Consider the following 14,275-nt stretch of genomic DNA (forward strand, 5'->3'; position numbering starts at 1 on the left):
ATTTTGATGAATTTGAAGTGCTGATCAAGACATCAAATTCAGATAATGTTGGAATATCAAAGACATGTCACACAGATATAAGCAGTGCAGAACTGGAATTTGGGGAGTACAATGTGTACAGAAAGGCCAGACAGGGTAGGAAGGGAAGAGGGGTTATGCTGTTACTGAAGAAACACACAAATCTAATCTAAGGAAGTGAATCCACTGGACATGGGTGGACAGTGCAATATTGAGTCTGATTGGTGTGACATAAACATTGAGAAACGGAAAATGAGAGTAGGAGTATGTTATAGGCCTAATGATTCTGACGAGTACAATGAAGAGTTGGGCAGAGAAATAGAATGGGCCAGTATATCAGAATGTCTAGTAACGGGGAATTTTAACTTTCCAGATATTGACTGGAACTTGTGGAATGGTTACTAGCACGCTAGCAAGACTTTTCTGGATTTATTGGAGGATTGTTTGCTGCAGCAACATGTTCGAGGGGCAAGCAGGGGGAGTTGGTAACATCATCAGTTGATAATGTTACTGCTGATAATCAGATCGAGAAACACTTGATCTGATTATCAGCAGTGATTATTCACTTATTAAGAATTTGCAGATAAAAGAACCACTAGGTGACAATGATCACTGTGTACTGATGTGGGATTTACTTAAAGATGTAACTACCATCAAGGGTAAGAGTTTTTGTTTTTGTAAAAGTGACTACAGTGGTCTCAGACAGTTTTTAAATTCTATACAGTGGGATCAACTGATGATGTTACCAACAGTGAATTTTAAATGGGAAGCCTTCACGGACTTAATCTTGGAGGCTACTAGGCTTTTCAGACACCAACTAAGAAATACTGTTCAAGTTTCTGGTCTAGATGGATGTCGGATGAATTAATGAGGCTCGTGGTAGAGAATAAAAATGCGTGGGATGCATATAAATTATCAGGCGACATAGAAGCCTATGGCAGATATAAGCTAGTCTGTAATCAAGTCACAAAGGAAGTTAGGCAGGCGAAGGTAGATTACAAGAAACCTTTGGCAAAGGATGCAAGGAAAAACAGCAAAGAGTTCTTTACTTATGCAAACTCTAGAAGGAAGGGGATGAATCAGATTGGTCCACTTAACACAGATGATTCTATTATTGATGATCCTGCTCAAGTAGCTGATAAACTGAATGAGTATTTTGCATCTACATTCACACATGAGGAGTTATTCAAGGAGGGGAATGCCAGAAATTTATCAAACTCTAACAGGGAGCTAAGTGATTTTGTAATAACTCAGAGCAAAATGGAGGAGAAATTGTTGAAGTTAAACATAAAAAAGGTACCTGGGGCAGATGGAATCTATCCAGTTATAATGAGGGCGGCAGCAAGGGAAGTAAGCAAACCCTTAGCCATAATATGAGAGTATCCTTAGAGTCAGGGGAGGTCCCCATGAACTGGAGATGTGCAAATGTATCCCCAATTCACAAAGGGGGTTCAAAGGGTTACATAAATAATTATAGATCCGTTAGTTTAACTTCTGTTCTGGAGGAAAATAATGGAGTCATCGATTAAAGAAGTGATACAGGATCACCTAGACAAGACAGCAGTAATAGCTCAGACACACATGGACTTGTTAAGGGAAAGTCTTGTCTGACCAATCTGATTGCATACCATGATGTGGTCACAAAAGAACTGGATGCAGGGAATAACTTTGATATTACATATTTGGATTTCAGGAAAGCTTTTGATACTGTTACTAATGTTATTAGCCAAGTCCACCAGGGTTCGGTGCTGGGCCCATTGTTGTTTTGTGTATTTATTATTGATATCGATGAATGTATATCAGGGTTAATATCCATGTTTGCAGATGATACAAAGGTTGGCAGGGTTGTTAATGACAGTAAAGACAGTATGCTACTGCTTGTTGTTTTTTGTTTGTTATTTGGTTTTTAGGAGCATTAGCAACTAAGGCCATATTGCTCCGGGGATATGCAGTGGTCATTCCCTGACCTTTCCGCATCCCCTGTATTTGGTGGTCACGGGCTCGAACCCCGGTCTAATCAAGAAGCGTGTGCTACGCACTGCTGCTCCCGCCCACCTGGCTATGGAGGCGCCGTATGTATGCTACTGCAACAGGATCTAGAAAAGTGAGACAGATGGGCTGAGAAGTGGTGACTGAAGTTTAACATTGCCAAATGCAAAGTACTGCATATGGGTAGCAGCAACCCAAGAGAAACATACCAATTGTGTGGTACTATACTCAGGGAGGTGGAGAATGAAAAAGACCTGGGGGGTAATTGTGCAGTCAGATATGAAGTTCTCTGAGAAGTGCAGATGGGCTGCCAGAGCAGGTCAAGGAGTTTTTTCAATGATATATAGGAATTTTGTTGGCAGAGACAAGGAGATGATTATCCCTTTGTATAGGTCAGCCCATGCCTTGAGTACTGTATACAGGTCTGGAGGCCTCATTTTAGGAAGGCTGTAGAGTTGCTAGAACGAGTACAGAGAAGGGCAACAAGATTGGTGATTGGAACTAAGGGGTGTGATTACGAAGAAAGGCTTATGTTCTGAGAGTTGCAGCATCTTGAGACTAGGCACCTGCGAGGTTATCTGATCAAGGTGTATAGACCTTGAGCAGGCTCAATGCTGACGGGATACTTCCACTTGCTCAGATTAAGAACCTGAGGGGGCATAGATTTAAATTGAGGAAAGACAGTTGTAGAATAGATGTGCAGAAATTTGCCTTTAGCCAGTGGGTTGTTGGAACAGACTCCCATCTGTTGTTGTGGTGGAAGTTAATAACTTAAATAAATTTAAGGTTGAACTAGACAAACATTTGGAGTGACCGGATGGGCGAAATGGGAAGGTTTTTTTATTTTATTTTTTTTTTTTTTGGCTGATGCTGTATAAGCTTGCATCATAGGCCTCAACTAATGCTAACAGAGATGGACCAATAAACATACATTGTTGCCAACTCTATAGATTTACAGTGGAGAATCTTCTTTTATTATTTCATTTGATGTCTTCTCCATCTCACTGTCATATTATAGCTGATGACAAAAATTTCTCTGTCTCTTTGTAAAAACTTAGTTTTTCTCTTTTGTTATTTTTTCTTAAAAAATAGTAGAGCTGTGTTAAAACTGGAATTAGCCATCAGGTGGGCTAGTCTATATTTCTAGATAGAACTATTGGATAAAAGCATTGTTCTCTGTAACGTGCAATCATTTCATGTACTTCTAAATATATTTCTTGATGAAATGTCAAAGAGTATGAAAAAAGCTGTTTAAGCATGGGTAATAACATCTTTATAATTTCCTACTACCCAGATAGTAAGCATGCATCATTTTATTATATCTCATATTGCGAACATCTTCACAATGAGTTGCCTAGGTATTGCACTAATTCAAATAAGTAACACTTCTCTGGTAGAGAAGACTACTGTTACTTATTCTCAGATGGACACCACCACTCAGCCAGTACCGTTTCGAAGCTGGTTGGCTTCATCATCTCTCATATTGTGGAGTTATACTTCATAAATGGGTTATCACTATTGCAACAGAGTACATGCGCAACCTAGGGATGATGAAGCCAACCAGCTTCAAAATGGTGCTGACTGGTTGGTGGTAGTACCCATCTGAGAATAAGTAACAGTAGCCTTCTCTACCAGAGAAGCATTACTTATTCAAAGTAGTGCAATACATATGCAACTCATTGTGAAGATATTCACAATATGAGATATAATAAAATGATGCATGCTTTCTACCTGGGTAGTAGGAAATGATGGAGCTGCATTACCCATGATTAAACAGCCTTTTTCATTTCGTGTACTTATTTGGTGCAAAACTAATTAACAATATCTGGCAAGAGTTAACTAAACAATCTTTCTAATGACACAGAAAACTTTCCTGAGAAACCAATTGCACAATTAGTCAATTTTGCTGACAATCTTTGTCTCTTTTTATATCTCACTGGTTTCCACTAATGATTATGTATTTTTGAGATAGCATTATGCATATGTTCCTCTGCTACTCCTGTTTGCTTATGGTTAAATCACTGAATATTTAGAAGTCAGTGTTTTGTTCATTTTCACAACCTTTTCAGCAGACATTTCGAGATTACGGCTTCTTCATTTGCAAATTTATTTTTTCCATCTTAGTACAATAAGATTATTGGGTGCAGTTACATTACAGAAATTTACTGTACTAAACAGTAACAAAATACCCTGCTCTGCTTTCTTAGGAAGGCTCAGACACAACTTTTCATTTGTGATCAGTGGCGGATTAAGGATAGTTGGGGGCCCTAGGCAAATTATATTTGCGCCCTCCCCCCAAAAAAAATAATTAAAAAAAAATAATAAAAGTTAGGTGGCAAATAAATGAAATTTTGTACTTTTGAATTTTTTGAACTTCTGGATTTTTCTGCCTGTTAAAGGGTTCAAGGATGATAAATAATAAAACTTTTTAGTTTAATGAATAATTTTTTATTCAGTTTTTACAAATTTACTTTGCAAATTTTAGAATTCGCGAATTTATTGATTATGTCTTCAAAGTTCATTTTTTTGGCAAACTCGTGTTCAATGGAAATTAGGGATAAGGCATTTAATCGCTCTTGGCTCATTACAGCCCTCCTTTAATTCTTTATTAATGCCATCTTAGAAAAAGATCACTCACCTTCACACACTCCGCATGCTAATATCAAATATAGGCGAAATGTGATACTCACGTTTGGATAGCATTTCATGGACAAAATTTCCTTAAATGTGTCTATGATATTTCCTTCATTTTCGCCCTTTTCCTCGATGTGAAGCACGATATGTTGGTGAAATTGAATTATTTCATTTTCTAAACGTTCTTCGAGATCGTTTGAATATTTTCCGACAAGTTGTTTAGCTGCCTGTTGTTTCTGTTGTAAATTTAAATCTCATTATTCAAAGAGAAACGAAAAGTTTGAATGAAGGTTTTCGTAGGCAAGAGAGCATTTTGCCATTTCTGTGATTAGACTGTCAACATATAGCTAAATATGTTTCAATTTTGAACCGATCCTTTGCCGAAAAATTATCATGGTATGTGGAACGAGATTCGTCTGGAAAAAACTTCAATTTTATTTTACGCTTCTTCAGTTGTCGATCAGTTTAAACTCATTCAAATTTTTGATGGACTCTAAAATTTTTTTCCCTTCTGTTTCAAATTGATCAAAATTTCCTCGAATTTGTTTTAGATATTCTATTAAACTTCTTAAATGATCTGTAACCTCTTTCAATATGACTGCATCTTTTGAAACATGTTATTGACCTTATCAATTCTTTCCAAAATATTGTACCAAAATACACATAGTATACATGTTTCTATTTCGCATAGTGTGAACAAAATGTTTGCTGCTTCACTTCTTGTATCGCAATTTTGTTCAGTGTTTACTGCTAACATTTTTAAAAATTTAATGATTGAAATATAATTTGATTTTAAAGATCTAACTGTGTCAAATCACGCAGACCATCTTGTATCAGAAAGGGATTTAATCATAAAAGGTCGATTATCGCTTAAATTATTTAAGTGAATTTGTTCCTTTAATAAATTCCATCTGTAAGTAGATCCACACACAAAGTTAAATAGTTTTTGAATAAGTCCAAAAAATGAAGTTGCTTCAACACAAATACTCGCTGCGGTTTGTCCCACGAGATTTAGAGAATGAGCGCTGCATGTTATGTATTCGGCCAGATCATTGATTTCTTTTATTTGGCTTTCCACTCCACTGTATTTCCCTGACATGTTTGCTGCATTGTCGTAACTTTGAGAATGACAGTTTTTTATATCGCGGTTGCAATCTTGAATAAATTGTAAAATCTCTTGAGATAATGCACTGCCTTTGTGACTTTTAATAGGCAAAAATTTCAGAAACCTCTCATGTACTTCAAAAGTACTTGGATTTACATATCTTATTGTAAAAGTCAGCTGATCGACATGTTGCAAATCAGGAGTGGAATCTACTGTAATACCAAAGTATTTTGCTTCTTTAACTTCTTTTAGTATTTTTTCAAGTACATACTCTCCTAACAATTGAATAAATTCGTCACAAATAGTTGAGGAGAGGTATGACACATTTCCACGTCCACAATTTGCAAATTTCTCTATGTGATTTGCCAGAAACACATCATATTTTGCTAATAATTCTAGCATACCCAAATAATTGCCATTGAAAGGCGATCCAAACATTTCGTTTTTTCCTCTTAGTGCAAGCCCTCGCTCACAAAGAAAAAGTATTACATCGACTATTCTTCATAATACTTATTTCCAATATTCGGACTGAGTTCCAATTTTTTTAATAAAAAGCGTATCCAAACCCTTCTTGTTAGATCAAATGGACCAACTCACAACCGATCTTGAATGAGCCGCGCTATTTTCATGGGTCGAAAGCCGAGATCCGGCATTTTTCCAGTCATTAAGACCAACTATTAGTTGATCCCAAACTTCAACCAAAGAAAATAACTTGCAAAATCCGCAATACACCTTTTTTTGTCTTTGGTGAAAAAATTAGCCAAGGATGATCAATTTCTTCACCATTCAGCATTTTCCGTTTGAAAAAGGATTTTGAAATGAACCGTTGAACTCCTCCACTTATTTGGAGCGTAGACTTTATCGTTTCTTTGTCATCAAAATCAATACTTTGGGAAAAATAACCTTTTTGAACAAAATATTGAAAAAGCTGTTCTTGCTCACAATTATTCCATTCAGCAGAATTATTTGGCGAAACATGAACAGTCACCGTGTGTGATGCACTCTCTTGTCCATTATTATCATTAAGCACAAATTTTCCTCTCTCCTTAAAATTTTCACCATTTGAACTGGAACTAGGTGGAGAAGAAGGTGAAATTACTTGTTCATCATTTTCATTTTCATAATAGAGCTCAAGGATGTTGAAGAAACGCTACTAGCGTCATTAGCTTTTAATTCAAGAAATCCAAAATTTGCTAAAGATGTTTGCCCCTTTGCTTCTCTTCTTGTTGTACTTTCCGCTTTTCTGCTCCACTTCGGTACCGCCACTTCATAGTTAAACAGTGAAGGGTAAAATAAGTAAATTTAAAAAATGTTTATGAGGTTTAGTTTTGAGTTTTCCAAAAAAAAATTTTTATTACTTACGTTTGCTCTTTAACCTGATTGTTTATCAGTTTTTTTACAATTTTACAAAGTTTTTTTTACTTGCTGTTTGTTTGTTTGTTATTTGGTTTTTAGGAGCATTAGCAACTAAGGCCATATTGCTCCGGGAATATGCAGTGGTCATTCCCTTGACCTTTCTGCATCCTCCGTATTTGGTGGTGACGGGCTCGAACCCCGGTCTAATCAAGAAGCGTGTGCTATGCACTGCTGCTCCTTCCCACCTGGCTACGGAGGCGCCTTTTTTACTTGCACTACACTCAAATAATGAAAACACGAAAAGTCACGCTAAAAAGTTATTTTTTGAAAAAAACACCTCACTCTTACACGATTCAATAACAAATAAAGTTAAGGAGCAACCGGGCAAAACTTCCTATCTCGGCAATGCAATCAGTTTTTGTGACCTCGAAGCTGTCAACAGCGCCGTGCGCCCTAGAGATTACCCTACGATTGTCTCCGATGGTACCACGTGGTTCAGTTGAAATTCTGGAGGTCGCAACCATAAAACAATAAAAACAATTAGCAGTCACCTGTTTATTGGGCTTTTCTGTTAGTGAAATCTATCATAAACGGATAGTAAACTCGAACTTATTGAATTTGCGATAATACCGACAGCTGGAATTCTGTGGGTTATTATGGTGAAATGTGTTTACACTTCCAAGAAATCTTCAATCATATAAAAAAAATTAATTTTCAGATCTTCTCTTCATTCCTATTTTTAAAGCTTTGTAACTTGTTACTCCTTTCTCACTTGCGCATATCGTGTTACTTGTAATTTGTGTGTATTGTGTTCTTTGTTATTGATTGCTTATCTTTTTACTGTTTTTAGTTTTAACTCCGACCCACAAATGTCAGTGAACAGAAATGTCAACTAGTTCATATGTACATATTACAGTACGTATTAATTATTCCGATTTTCACGTATCATTTAATTTTTTTAATTGGTAAGGTAATAGGTAAATTTGTGCTTAATATATCTTTGCTTTTATAGCCTGTGGATAATATTCCTCCTATTTTGGTTAATTAGAATCGCTGTTTAATAGAATTAAAATTCAATTCACAAACGTGATCACAATGAGCAACGCTTACTACACATTGTATAATGAATGGTACTTTACTATGGTGAGTTCATCATAAAGTGATTTGATTATACAGTGAACCAATTGTAAAGGGGGGGGGTACATTGTATTTTTAACTATTTACATGAAACTTTGAATAATTGGGGCAGCCGCTTAATCGGGCCAAAATGCACTAGTCCCGATGTGTCCCAAATAACCGGAATGGACTGTACAAAATACGAAGCTTGTCAACTAGCGCCGACATTGGTATTGCGGCATTATTTAAAGCATAGATAGTCCGCGCTGTCAAAATACGTATTAAAATGTAATAATTGTTTTGAAAAATAATCAAGATTTTTTAAAATAATCAAGATTTTTATGATGTTTACTGAAAACATTAATCTATTTTAGAACACTATAGGAATATTTCTTGGCTTGGGCCCCCCCAAAACCGGGGGCCCCTAGGCACGTGTCTCATTGCCTTAATGGGTAATCCGCCACTGTTTGTAACACTATTTCTGTAACTTCTAAAGAACTGTCCGCTTGACTGATTTTTTTTTTTTTTTTTGATTTGGTAGTTGTTGGCGCATCGGCTTCTGTGGCCATATTGCACCTCCCAAGGTTTTTGCAGTACTTTGATCCAAGCCCGAGGCGGGAATCGAACCTGCGACCTTTGGGTTGCCGGGCAGGTACTTTACCCACTCGGCTAGCCCGGTCGGCCCCGCTTGACTGATAACTGAAAATGTATGTCCAAGCACTCCAAAGAAAGCAGAGCATGTTATTTTGAATTGAAATAAAATTTTAATTTTATGACTGTTATGGGCATTTTCCATAATGTAACTGTGATTTTTTAAATTTGTAAAAAACTGAGTTTCTATAATGAAACTCAATTATTTAAAAATTTCAGTTTCTTCAGTTTATTCTTGTTTCATACTTTAGTATGAAACTGTACACAACTGTGTTGTTATATTATGGTTAAGTTACCAACATTTGAAAAAAGAAAAGTCCACAATTCAGAAATTCATGAAAAAGAAAGCAGCAAAAGCACAGGGCAACTGAAGTTATCTGTTGTGCGAAACATCATGCTCACCATGTGTTACTTTAGAAATAAAATTTTATTTTGCCACCTGCTCTGCAAAACATTATACTCTTAATGCAGCATATTGCTTTACTTAAAAATAAAAAATTTTGTTTTTCACCTTGTTCAAAATTCTAAATGATTTCTTTAGCCAATATAAAAATTATTTTAGGGAGTTTCACTCAAAGAGGACCTGTGAAGTTCTCAAGAGCAACTGCTTGTGTTTCACCAAACTTTTCCATTGAATTTAGGCCTAATGACTCTGATGAGTATAATAAGATATTGTACAGGGAAATAGAGTGGGCCAGTAAATCAGAGAGTCTTATAATGGGGGACTATAATTTCCCAGATATTGACTGGAATTTGTGGGTTGGTCACTCGCACACTAGCAAGGCTTTTGTGGATTTATTGGATGATTGTTTTCTACATCAGCATGTTCGTGAGGCAACAAGAGGGAGCAATACTCTTGATCTGATTATCAGTAGTGATTCTTCATGCATTAAGAACCTGCAGATAAATGAACCACTAGGTGGCAGTGATCACAGTGTGTTGAAGTGGGATTTACTCAAGGAGGTAACTACCATCAGAGGTAAAGGGAAGGGTTTTTGTTTTCGTAAAGGCGACTATGATGGTCTGAGACAGTATTTAAATTCTATACAGTGGGACCAACTGATGATGTTACCAACAGCAAACTCAAAATGGGAAGCATTCAAGGAACTAATCTTGGAGGCTACCAGGCTTTACATACCAACTAAGAAATATTGTTCAAGGTTTAGGCCTAAATGGTTGTCAGATGAACTAATGAGACATGTGGCAGAGAAGAAAAATGCATGGGATACATACAAATTAATGGGTGACATGGAAGCCTATGATAGATATAAGTTGGTCTGTAACCAAGTCACAAAGGAGATTAGGCAGGCAAAGGCAGACTATGAAAAATCCTTGGCAAAGGATGCAAAGAAAAACAGAAAAGAGTTCTTTACATACTTGAACTCGAAAAGGAAAGGGATGAATCAGATTGGTCCACTGGATATTGATGGTTCAACAGTTGAGGATCCTGCTCAGGTGGCTAACAATCTAAACGAGTATTTTGCATCTACATTCACGCATGAGGAGTTATTCAGGAAGGAGAATGATGTAGGTAAAGTAAACATTGGCAGTGAGCTGGATGATTTTGTAATAACTGAGAGGAAAGTGGAGGAGAGATTGTTGAGGATAAACATAAAAAAGGCACCTGGGGTGGATGGGATCTATCCAGTTATATTAAAGGAGGTAGCAGAGGAAGTAAGCAAACCCCTAGCCATAATTATGAGAGCTTCTTTGGACTCAGGGGAGGTACCCATAGACTGGAGATATGCAAATGTAACCCCAATTCACAAAGGAGGATCAAAGGCTGACACAAGTAATTATAGACCTGTTAGTTTAACTTCTGTTCCAGGTAAATTAATGGAGGCACTGGTTAAAGAAGCACTGCAGGATCATCTAGACAAGAATTCAGTTATAGCTCAGACGCAGCATGGTTTTGTTAAGGGCAGGTCTTGCCTGACCAATTTGATTGGATACTATGATGTAGTCACAAAAGAACTGGATGCAGGGAATAACTTTGATATTATATATTTGGATCTTAGAAAGGCTTTTGATACTGTTGCACATGGAAGACTGCTGCACAAATTGGAGCAGTGTGGCATTGGAGGCAAATTGCTGCTATGGATAAGGGGATGGTTGAGTGGCAGAAGACAGAGAGTGGTAATCAATGGACACTGCTCAACGTGGACTAATGTTATTAGTGGAGTTCCTCAAGGTTCAGTGTTGGGTCCGTTGTTGTTTTCGGTGTTTATGAATGATATTGATGATGGGATATCAAGTTTAATGTCCAAGTTTGCAGATGATACAAAGGTTGGCAGGGTCGTTAAGGACAATACTGACGCTATGCTGCTGCAACAGGATCTGGAAAGGTTGAACAGATGGGCTGAGAGGTGGCAAATGAGGTTTAACATCGACAAATGTAAAGTGCTGCATATGGGAAACAGTAACCCCAGAGCAACGTATCAACTCTGCGGTACTACACTGACAGTGGTGGAGAATGAAAAGGACCTGGGGGTAATTGTGCAGGCAGATATGAAGTTCTCTGAGCAGTGCAGACGAGCTGCAAGAGTAGCTCATGGTGTCTTGTCAATGATATACAGGAATTTTTCTAGCAGGGATAAGGAGGTGATTATTCCTTTGTATAAGGCAATGGTAAGGCCACATCTTGAGTACTGTATACAGGTCTGGAGGCCTCATTTCAAGAAGGATGTAGAGCTGCTGGAACGGGTACAGAGAAGGGCAACAAGATTAGTAAATGGAATAAAGGGTTGCTCTTACGAAGAAAGGCTTAAGTTTTGCAAATACAGAGTTTGGAGACTAGGCACCGGCGAGGTGATCTGATAGAGGTGTATAAGGCTTTGAATGGTTTGAGCATGCTCAATGCCAATGGGATTCTTCATCTTTCTCAGAATAATCACCTCAGAGGGCATAAATTCAAATTGAGGAAGGACGGATGTCGGATAGATGTGCGGAAATTTGCCTTTGGCCAGCGGGTGGTTGGTTGGTGGAACCGACTTCCATCACTTGTTGTTGAAGTCGATAGCCTAAACAAATTTAAAGCTCAACTGGACAGGTATTTCGAACGAACGGAGGGGTGAAATGGGAGTGGTTTTTTTTTTTTTTTTGGCTGATGCTGAATAAGCTTGCTTTCTTGCATCATATGCCTCTGCTAATGCTAATGCTAATGCTAATTTGTCCATAAATGGGTAACATAAGCCAGAATATCACCAGTTGATCGACACTGACAGAAATCATACTGACGATCATTGATCATACGGATGATTTCTAGGTTGTTTAAGAGTTGGCGGTTAATTGATTTCTCCATTACTTTATAAAGAGTAGAAGTAATTGCAATGGGATGATAATTGGATGGGAGGGATTTGTCACCCTTTTTATGGACTGGCTGGATATGAGCAAAGTTCCAAGTAGAAGGAAAAATACCTTTGGAATAAGAAAGTGAAAAAAGGCAGCAAAGAACAGGAGTAAGTTTGGGTGCACAGATTTTGAGAATAAGTGGAGAAATACCATCAGAACTTGGAGCTTTCTTTGCATCAAGATTCATCAAAATCCTTCTGACGGAAGACTACAGGAGGCATTGAATGGAGCATGTTGGGAATGGTGGGAGGTGTTTTACCAAGATCATTAATATATGAGTTGGAAGAAAAATGGGATGCTGGCAGGTCAGCTTTATCCTTGGCTGAAGTGACAACAGAACCATCTGGTTTTGACAGAGATGGGCAAAAGTTGCAGCCAATAGCTTTAGCAAGAGACCAGAATGCTCAGCAACCATTAGGGCAAGAAGCAAGTTTTCTACTTTTTGTCTGTTCAAAATCTAGTTTGGACTGATTAATAACTGCTTTACAATTGTTGTGAACTTTGGCGTAGGCAGAAAATGAAACTGTAGAACTGAACCAAGCCAATTATGATATGCAACTTTCTTCTCTTGAACAGCCTTAGCACATTTATTGGAAAACCAAGGTTTAGATAAAGGACGAGATGTTAAAGTGGAGTGTGGAATAAAGGATTCCATTCCTACTAGAATAATTTCACTGACACGATCTGAGCAAACGTTGACATCAGAAGTTTTGAAACAGTAATCAGACCAAGGAAAAGAAGAAAAGAAGTCTCGCAGGTCATCCCATTTTGCATTCTTGTAATGCCAAACAATATGAGGTTGGGAATAGCCATGAGATAAAGGCCCCATTGGAGAAGAGAAAATCACCAAGTTGTGATCTGAGGTGCCTAAAGGACCACTCACTTCGAACGTGTACTTAGAAGGGTTATTTGTGAGAAAAAGATCAAGCGTGTTGGCTCTATGGTTAGGATTGTCCAGTATTCTTGTAGGTAAATGAACAATCTGTAAAATGTCATAAGAAATGGCAAAAGCCTCAGCATCTCGACCAGCTGGGTCAGTGTGACTATAAAATAGAAGCCAGCTGGAGTTGTGAACATTAAAATCACCAAGGAAAATTACCTCACTGTCAGGAAAGTTGGACTGGAGAAAGTCAATTTGCAAAGAGAGGAAGTCGAAGAGCTCCAAGTGATTAATGGAGTTGGGAGAATGGTAGAGACAACAGATGAATTTGGCACGAGGTAGAGAGATTTTAAGCCAGAGAAGATCGAAAAGAGGAGATTCCAAATTGTCAAGTCTTTGACAGGGAATATCGGAAAGGACATATGCACAAGTACCACCTTTGAGGCAAAAGGAATCATACAGGAATAATTTGGGCAACTGAGATGAGCAGTGGTTGAATCAACCAATAACTGATATTCTGTCAGAAAAAGTACATGGGGTTTGGTAGACTGCAAGTGGAAATGGTGGACGTTGTTGAGTTTAGAATTGAGACCACGTATATTCATGAAATGAACTAGGAAGTGTTTGTTCTGTACATTAGCATTAGCATATTAGTAGAGGAATATGATGCAAGAAAGAAATGAAGCATTACCATCAGTATATCAGTAGAGGCATATGATGCAAGAAAGAAATGCCTTTGAAATATGACACGTCTTAGAAAAAAATAGCCACTTGGATATTATTCAAAAATGTTAAAGAAAGTTTTCTGAGTAATCTTATGGCTTTGCGTTGAGTTGCAATATGACTCTGATGTTTTATTTTTGTACAGCTACATTAACTACTTCCTTGAGAAACTTGAAGTATGAAAGGCAATGAAATGATTTGCCTAAACATCAAGAACACAGAAAAATGGTAACCAAAATGAAATGTGACAATGACTGAATACTTTTGGTGTTTAAAGAAGAATCTCAGATTACATTAAAATAAAAATCATTAAAAATAAATGTGTCATATTACTAGACCAATGGTTAAGGGCCATTATCACGAGTGCTGACATACTTGCATTGTTAACTCTAGATGGAAAACTTTCCAATGCTTCTGTGAGAATCATAATTTATTGATGATTTTTATTAACA

General features: G+C 37.4%; 1 protein-coding gene across 1 annotated transcript in view; it reads right to left on the reverse strand.

Annotated features, from left to right (window-relative positions):
* The window catches only part of LOC150084410 (transmembrane protease serine 5-like), a 289,626-nt gene that overhangs the window by 79,594 nt on the left and 195,757 nt on the right, over positions 1-14,275 (reverse strand). The gene's annotated exons all lie outside the window — the stretch shown is intronic.

The sequence above is a fragment of the Mastigoproctus giganteus genome, chromosome 6 (genome assembly GCF_048544385.1).
Source record: "Mastigoproctus giganteus isolate SK-2022 chromosome 6, ASM4854438v1, whole genome shotgun sequence".
Classification (NCBI taxonomy): Eukaryota; Metazoa; Arthropoda; class Arachnida; order Uropygi; family Thelyphonidae; genus Mastigoproctus; species Mastigoproctus giganteus.